Raw genomic sequence first — 9,142 nt, 5'->3', positions numbered from 1 at the left:
TACATATATTTTATTTCTATAGCATAAATTCCTAGAATTAAAAAGCTGTGTCAAAAGGTATCAACATTAAAAAATTTAGCAGATACTGCTAAAGATTATTCCAATTATATGCCAACAAATATATACTGAAAATCTGGCTTCAATTTTTACATTTAAGTCATAAATCCACTTGGAATTTATTCTGGGATGATGAATAAGGGATTTTTCTCACTCATTGTCCTTAAATACTTTATTGAACTAATATTTTCTTGATTTACCATATATTAAGTATGGTAAATACTCCTATATTTACTCAGGCTTTGAATTCTGTTCCATGACTTTTTATTCCTACTCCATTACCATCCTATGTTTATTATTCTTGCTTTATGTTTTAATATCTGATTATACAATTCCTTTTATGAATTCTCCCCCTATTTTCTTGGTATGTTTAATGTTTTTTTTCTCTGAGTGAATTCTGAAGTAATTTTTCTTAGCTCTAAAACCAGAAAAAAAAGCTCTTAAACTGCTATTGGGATTATACTAAATTTGTGGATTAACTTAGTAAAAACTGTAGAATATCTTATAGAGTACATTATACAGTAACACATTTAACATAGGGCATAGAAACAAAAATAATGTTGATTTAATGATGTATAACTGTGTTAGGATGTTTTGAGCAGTAAATGATAAAAATCCAGATAAAACTCAAGTTTAAGCATAAAAGAGAATTTATTGGCTCATTTAACTAATAAGTCCAGTGATAAAGGTAGTCTTTAGGCATATCTGGATCCCTGGGCTCATATAATGTCATCAGGACCTCTTTTCTGTCTCCCAGGTTGGTTGGCTTTTTGAGTTTCAGTTTTAGGCAAGCCTCCATGTGGTAGCAAAGGTGGCTTGTCTCCTCCATGCGTAGATGGTCTTCAGCACCTGCAACAGCAGAGGAAGAGAATCTTTTTTCCTTATTGTGTAGGTGAAAGTACTGCTGATGGCTGTTATTGGCCAGAACTGGATTCAGTGTAGGAGTTGGGGCAGGGTGGGGAGTTAGTAATCAGCCTCACTTAAATCACACAGGCTACACATTGGGGAGGGGTGGTTCCTTGAAAGAAGGGATGTGGAGTAATCAAAAATGTAGGAGTTTTTGGTATTATAATACATATTTACTTATATAGAGAGGATTTGAAGAAATATTACTAAGTTGAAGTTCTAACACTATTTTTCATCATATGCAACATTACTTTGAGACTTTAAAGGTGAAAAGAAACCAGGGAACGGAGTAGGAAGATATGTTGAGGGATTAAAAAATTATCTTTGTTGGGCTTCCCTGGTGGCGCAGTGGTTGGGAGTCTGCTTGCCGATGCAGGGGACATGGGTTCGTGCCCCGGTCCGGGAAGATCCCACATGCCATGGAGCGGCTGGGCCCATGAGCCATGGCCGCTGAGCCTGCGCGTCCGGAGCCTGTGCTCCGCAACGGGAGAGGCCACAACAGTGAGAGGCCCGTGTACCGCAAAAAAAAAAAAAAAAAAAAATCTTTGTTGTTGAATAATATTTGTTAGAATTATAATGCTGATTTTTGACAAATGACTCTCCTTTCTTGATCTCATTACTGTTTAGATCCTCCAACATTTTGCTTCATACATTTATCCTTTTTTCCAACTTAATCCTCTCCTTCTCTTCTAGTTTTTTTGTTTTTTGTTTTTTCCCTGCTCCAAAGGAACTCCATTCCCTACCTCCTAAACAAATCAAAAGCTTCTTAATTCTACTGGTCTTTTAAGCTCCTCTCCTTATATTCATTGGCCAACTATAAAGAAAATGTTTCATTGACAGTCATCAGTGATTTCCTTAATCACCAAATCCGGTGGCTTTAGGTCTTCCTCCCTGATGGCCTGCTGTCTCTGTAGTATTTGGACTACCTTTCTTTCTTCAAACATGAATTCTTAATTCCTATGAAACTCATTCTTCTGATGTTCCTCTTATCTTTCTGATGACTTCTTCCCTGGTTAATCGGTTGTTTTCTTCTTCCTTACTTTCTTTACATGTGGATGATCTCTAGGTTCTGGCTTCAAACTGTTTCTCTATTCACTAACTTGCAGTCTCAAACACTTCCCCATTTTCTAAAGAAAGGCAGGCACCTTTCTATTTAGCTGCTTCTGATCAGTTCCTCCCAATATCTGCATGATCCAATCCTAACTATCCATTCTCAAGGCCCATCTTAACTTCTTCTTCTGCAACAAATTTTCTCTTCTGAATCCCATGGTGCCTTTTTTCAAATGTATTTAATTTTTTTTAAAAGATTTTTTTTTGATGTGGACCATTTTTAAAGTCTTTATTGAATTTGTTACAATATTGCTTCTGTTTTATGTTTTGGTTTTTTGGCCTCGTGGCATGTGGGTGGGATCTTAGCTCCCCAACCAGGGATGCAGCCCGCACTCCCTGCATTGGAAGGTGAAGTCTTATCGACTGGAAGGCCAGGGAAGTCTCAACCTTTTCTTTTCTTTTTTTTAAAAAAATCTTTAAAAATTTTATTTATTTATTCATTTATTTAATTTTTTTGGCTGCATAGGGTCTTCGCTGCTGCACGCGGATTTCCTCTAGTTGCTGAGAGTGGGGGCTACTCTGTGTTGCGGTGCGCGGGCTTCTCATTGAGGTGGCTTCTCTTGTTGCAGAGCACGGGCTCTAGGCGTGCGGGCTTCAGTAGTTGTGGCACACAGGCTTAAGTAGTTGTGGCTCGCGGGCTCTAGAGCGCAGGCTGAGTAGTTGTGGCGCACAGGCTTAGTTGCTCCACAGCATGTGGGATCTTCCCAGACCAGGGCTCAAACCCGTGTCCCCTGCATTGGCAGGCGGATTCTTAACCACTGCGCCACCAGGGAAACCCCTTTTTTAAAAAAATGGCACTATTTTTCAAACTTGGATTAGTTACTTATGTATAAGACTTGTCTTACTTTCTGGCCTATAAGCTTCTTTAAAAACATCTTTGAATTCAAACCTGTATCTCTTTTACTGTGTGTGAGATGCAGTGTCTTGTATTTATTTATTTGTTTATTCAACATACATTAAGCACCTACTATATATGCACTGTGCTAGGTGGTGAAAAATTGTGGTTCCTGCCCTCATAGGATTTTAATCTCATGAAATAACAAATGCATATTGAGATATATATTTTATAAAACTTTGAGAGAATGAATCTTACACCTGTAATTCTTCTTTCATCTTCTCTCCCCAAACTCCTGTCCTATATTTCCTGTACCTTTTCCTTGACAATCCCATAGATTTCTCAAACTCAAAAGCTGAATTTGATTCATGTGCTGTGGACACCTATTACTGAGAAGTTTGTCCAGTGTTTAAAAAACTCACATAGGCTTCCCTGGTGGCACAGTGGTTAAGAATCTGTCTGCCAATGCAGGGGACACGGGTTTGAGCCCTGGTCCGGGAAGATCCCACATGTCGCGGAGCAACTAAGCCTGTGTGCTACCACTATTGAGCCTGCGCTCTAGAGCCTGTGAGCAACAACTACTGAGCCCGTGTGCCACAACTACTGAAGCCTGTGCGCCTAGGGCCTGTGCTCCACAACAAGAGAAGCCACTGCAATGAGAAGCCTGTGCACCATAACAAAGAGCAGCCCCTGCTTGCAGCAACTAGCGAAAGCCTGCGTGCAGCAACGAAGACCCAACGCAGCCAAAAATAAATAAATATATTAAAAAAAAAGAATGATAAGTATTTGAAAGAAAATAATTAAATATGAAGAAAAGGGAAGAAATCAAAGAGAATACCAACATTTCCCCTGGGTAATGAGGAGGAGGTGGTATACATTAATATAAATACTAAAATCAGGAGAAGGTTTGGAGACAGAAGGTGTTTGTGAGGTTTTTTTTTTTTTTTTTTTTTTTTTTTTTGCAGTATGTGGGCCTCTCACTGTTGTGGCCTCTCCCGTTGCGGAGCACAGGCTCTGGACGCGCAGGCTCAGCGGCCATGGCTCATGGGCCCAGCTGCTCCGCAACATGTGGGATCTTCCCAGACCAGGGCACGAACCCACGTCCCCTGCATCAGCAGGTGGACTCTCAACCACTGCGCCACCAGGGAAGCCCCTGTGAGTATTTTTTTTTAAATAAATTAATTAATTTATTTATTTTTGGCTGTGTTGGGTCTTCGTTGCTGTGCGCGGGCTTTCTCTAGTTGTGGCGAGCAGGGGCTACTCCTCGTTGCTGTTCATTGCGGTGGCTTCTCTTGTTGTAGAGCATGGGCTCTAGGCACGCGGGCTTCAGTAGTTGTGGCACACGGGCTGTAGAGCGCAGGCTCAGTAGTTGTGGCACACAGGCTTAGTTGCTCCGCGGCATGTGGGATCTTCCCGGACCAGGGCTTGAACCCATGTCCCCTGCATTGGCAGGTGGATTCTTAACCACTGTGCCACCAGGGGAGTCCCAATACTTATCATTCTTGTTTAGGGCTTTTTTATCTACAAGAGATTGAAAATTAGTAACTAGCCAGCCGAGGTGTTTTGTTTGGTCTGCATAATATTCTTAAAAATATGATATTCTCATTTCTCTTGAAAAGTAAGAAAATCTGGCAACACTGGGTCCTCATTCATGCAAGAATGGCTGGAGTTTTCGATGAGACATCTGAAATACCACTCTAATCTCTACCACTTCTTATTTTTCTTATATCCAGTCCATTTCCTCATTTAAGAAACATTCTTAATCCTTAATTTAGGCGTTTGAGTTTGCAATCTCTGGCCTATAAGGTCACAGAATGTTAGTACAGGAAGAGATATTAAGGATCATCTTATGTAATAGTCTCTTCTCCCTTCTCTCTATCGTGTAAGAGATGGAGAAATTGAGATCCAAAGAACTTACAATTTTATACAGCTGTATAGAGCCCAGTGTAACAGGGTTCTATTATATGCCATTAGACCCCTTCTGCACTTTGGTGGGGTAAATCCCTAATTTGGACCCAGTGTCCCTCAAATTCTCCACCCAGGGCCCTCACATAGAATTTTCAGGCTCAGGATGTCTGTGCTTTAAACTCTTGCTTTATCAGGCCCTGAGGCCTGAGACCTTTATCAGGTATGCTCTAAGTGAGGCCACTTTCCTGTGAGGTTCTAGAAGGTTATGAATCTTAAAAATCTATCCCCAGTCATTCTAGCCTTATTCTTTAGTGCTTACCTGCATATATCTCACATTCCTGGGTGTGTGTGTGTGTGTTCCAAAACATACCCTATTCTTTTCAGTCTCTTTGATTCGGTTTAGCACTATTTTTTTCCACCTAGATTATCCTTCCCCAATCTCTGCCTGATATAACTTTCTCCATCCTTTCAAGTCTACTTGCATGTTATCTCTTCCTTGAAGTGCAGTAGTTAAGAAGGTGGTTTGCATGGGACAGACTTGGTTTGAAATTCTGGCTCTGTCCTTTACCAGCCATGTGACCTAGGACAATTAATTTCTGTAAGCCTCAGTTTCCTCATCTGTTAAGGGGGAATAACACCTCCTTTTACAAATGGGTTGACCATGATCCCACTGGTTGAAAGTACTGTAGGAATCTTGTCTCACTTTTTTCCCTCAAATATTGTTTTTTTTTTTTTTTTTTGCGGTACGCGGGCCTCTCACTGTTGTGGCCTCTCCCGTTGCGGAGCACAGGCTCCGGACACGCAGGCTCAGCGGCCATGGCTCACGGGCCTAGCTGCTCTGCGGCATGTGGGATCTTCCCGGACTGGGGCACGAACCCATGACCCCTGCATCGGCAGGCGGACTCTCAACCACTGCGCTACCAGGGAAGCCCCCAAATATTGTCTTTTAAAAAAAATTATTTGTTTATTAATTTTGGGGGGCTGTGTTGGGTCTTTGTTTCTGCGTGTGGGCTTTCTCTAGTTGTGGCGAGTGGGGGCTGCTCTTCATTGCGGTGTGTGGGCTTCTCATTGCGGTGGCTTCTCTTGTTGCAGATCACGGGCTCTAGGCATGAGGGCTTCAGTAGCTGTGGCACACGGGCTCAGTAGTTGTGGCTCGTAGGCTGTAGAGCGTAGGCTCAGTAGTTGTGGTGCACGGGCTTAGTTGCTCCACGGCATGTGGGATCTTCCTGGACCAGGGCTTGAACCCGTGTCCCCTGCATTGGCAGACAGGTTCTTAGCCACTGTGCCACCAGGGAAGCCCTACAGCATCATTTTAAATGGTTCAAAGCATCCCACTACTGCGTATCAGGGTAGTCAGTCAGACTGCAACTCTACATTCCCTTCCTAGATAACCTATGGATGCTCTTACTTAAACTAGTATGACTGAACTTCTCTTATCTGCAACCACATTATCCAAGTCTAAGAAGTATGGGTGTAATATATTTAACCTATCTTTTTTGGTGGACAAACTGAAATGAACTCCACCCAGCTTAACATATGTATGCAGTTTTGATTATTTCCTTTTGAGAACATCCTGGAAGTATAGTTGCTTAGTTAAAGTATAAATTTTAAGGATTTTGATACATATTTCTAAAATGCCTGGGGAAGGGGGACATGTACCAATTTCTATCCCCACCTGCAATGCTTGTTTCACTGAACACTTGCCCAATGCGTATACTAATTTCTTTTTAATCTTTGCCAATTTAATAGGCATTTAATATGCCATTTACATTTTTAGCTAATGTGGCTGACATACCTATTTATTGGCCATTTATATATATATCTTTTGACATATTTTTGTTACTCTTTTGCCGATTTTCAATAGTTTTAAAATTACTAACATCCATACCTACCTTGACATCCTCTTTCCTAGTTCTGCCTCCTGTCTAAGCTAATTTATGTACCTGATCTATGGATCTCATCTCCTCTTTCTTTATGGAATCATTCAATCAGTTATTCTCTTTCTTGGCATTATCTTTAACTACCAGGTTTTTTTCTCTTATACTAACAAACACCACTAAGTCTGTTCTCCTTACAGAGAGACGCTAACATTTTTCTTTCACTTGCCATTCTCCTCTGGCTACTGACCTTTCTCTTCTCCTTTACAGCCAAACTTCTTGAAAGAATTGTCTTCACATGCTGCATCCACTTCATCCCAGTTTCTTAAACTCATTACAGACGGTTTACATTAAGGTCTTCAATGCCGTCTTTGTTGCTAAGATTTTAGTAACAGAATTATATCATATACATGTGAAAAAGCAGGACATAAAATGGTTTTCCCCAAATATACTCAACTATGCAAAAATATTTATGCAGAGAAAATAACTTATATGTAATACATGAAAATTTTAAGTTACTTCTGGATGACTGGTTTTATTTTCTTCTTTTAAAAAATATCCTCAGGGGCTTCCCTGGTGGCACAGTGGTTAAGAATCCGCCTGACAATGCAGGGGACATGGGTTTGAGCCCTGGTCCGGGAAGATCCCACATGCCACGGAGCAACTAAGCTCGTATGCCACAGCTACTGAGCCTGTGCTCTAGAGTCCACGAGCCACAACTAATGAGCCCGTGAGCCACAACTACTGAAGCCCACACGCCTAGAGCCCGTGCTCCACAACAAGAGAAGCCACCACAATGAGAAGCCCGCACACTGCAATGAAGAGTAGCCCCCACTTGCCATAACTAGAGAAAGCCTGTGTGCAGCAACAAAGACCCAACAAAGCCAAAAAGAAAAACATATATATATATATATATATATATATATATATCCTCAGGACTTCCCTGGTGGTCCAGCAGTTAAGACTGCGCTCCCAATGCAGGGAGCCGGGTTTGATCCCTGGTCAGGGAACTAGATCCCGTATACCACAACTAAAGATCCCGCATGGGGCAATGAAGATCCCATGTGCTGCAACTAAGACCCCACACAGCCAAAAACAAAAAGTCCTCAATTTAATTAATTAATTAGTTTATTTATTTATTTATTTCAGTGGTTACCCTTGTTTATTTCATTTTAGTTCACATTCCTTTAGACTAGTTAACAAAGGTAGTTTACATTTATCCAACAAATACCTGTTGAGAACCAAACGAGCCGAGCATCAATGCAATTGAGATAAATATAAAATATGCCCTGCCCACAAGGAGGTCTCCAAAGTTGGAAGAACAGATGTCACTAAATGAATCATAATTACTATGATAAATATCCAAAAGTTCATAAAGAAGAGCATATTCTATCTTGAATGGGAGGTGGACAAAAGTCCCAGGGAAGGACTGTAAAGGACATAATACCTAAATGAGGATTTGAACAAAGAAAATTAAGGCAAGGAAGAGCATTTTTACCATTTGCAAAAGGAGAAGACTTGAAAAAGCATAGTACTGCAGAAATTAAAAGTTAGCTGGAACATAAATGGGGGAGTCTAGCATGGAGAGGGAGGAGGGTGGTAATTAACGTCCCTTTGTGGCCAGAATTACACTGTGATCACAGTTAAAAGTGATTAATCCCACACACTCTATTTTCTGTTCATTACATGGAAAAAGATATTCACATTGTTTATTTCCCTAACGGAATTCAAAAATTCCTTTTGGGGAAAGTAACATTTTTCTTCATCTAAAATCCTTATGCCCTTACCATATCTCAAGGGGCGGTCTACAACTTGAGTGTGAATTTTAAGTTCTCAATTTGTGGCCCCATAAAATGTCCTCAAACAAGAATTTACGTTGATATTAGAACACATTACAGTGTTAATTAGAAATTCTCAACTTACATTTTCTGAGAGGAGGCAGAAAAGTAAAGAAATGACAGGAGCCTCTGGGCTACTTCATTTGGCCGAAAGGCTGAAAGAAGGGGTCGTGACCCAGATTCCCAGAGCTGGCGCTCCCGCCTGGGGCACGACTAGATAACCTGACAGGACAACTGTCTCCTGAAAGGGCCCTTCTTCCTTCTTCGCTCATCCCACATGGCCTCTGAGGCGTCTCAGATTGTCCAGCTAACGGCGCCAAACCACGGATAACCGCCAAGCGCCTCCGGTTGCCCCGGTAACAGCCAGCCGCACTAACCCGGCTCCCTTAAATCTTCCCAGAATGCTGCGTGCCTTCTCCCATTCACTTCCGGGTTCGGAGGGCTGACTCCTGCTGGAAGTAGGTGTGTTGGTGAGTTGCGTTTCCCAGCGGTGTGGGATTACTGATTGGGCCGAGTATGGCGTGTTCCCGCGGAGAGTGGTGGAGACTGTTTTGTTCTTTCCCTGTATTCAAAATGACTGTATCACTAAGGAAAGGCTATAATGCCCCCCA

The 9,142-nt window shown here is 41.6% G+C and overlaps 1 protein-coding gene and 1 long non-coding RNA gene across 2 annotated transcripts in view; one reads left to right on the top strand and one right to left on the bottom strand.

The window, feature by feature from the left end:
• Positions 1–689: 689 nt before the first annotated feature.
• LOC308624601 lies at positions 690–8,972 on the bottom strand. The gene is made up of 2 exons (XR_014016987.1): positions 8,617–8,972; positions 690–906 (listed from the first exon to the last, which is right to left on the bottom strand). It is a non-coding gene; the product is annotated as an uncharacterized lncRNA (long non-coding RNA).
• Positions 8,966–9,142, top strand: part of ATP23 (ATP23 metallopeptidase and ATP synthase assembly factor homolog) — a 25,870-nt gene continuing 25,693 nt past the window's right edge. The window contains exon 1 of the mRNA XM_081247987.1: positions 8,966–9,001. The gene's annotated coding sequence lies outside the window, so the exon portion shown is untranslated. The remainder of the gene's footprint in view (positions 9,002–9,142) is intronic.

This window comes from Mesoplodon bidens, assembly GCF_964165515.1.
Source record: "Mesoplodon bidens genome assembly, chromosome: 11".
Classification (NCBI taxonomy): domain Eukaryota; kingdom Metazoa; phylum Chordata; class Mammalia; order Artiodactyla; family Ziphiidae; genus Mesoplodon; species Mesoplodon bidens.
This window is presented reverse-complemented; position numbering and strand designations above follow the sequence as displayed.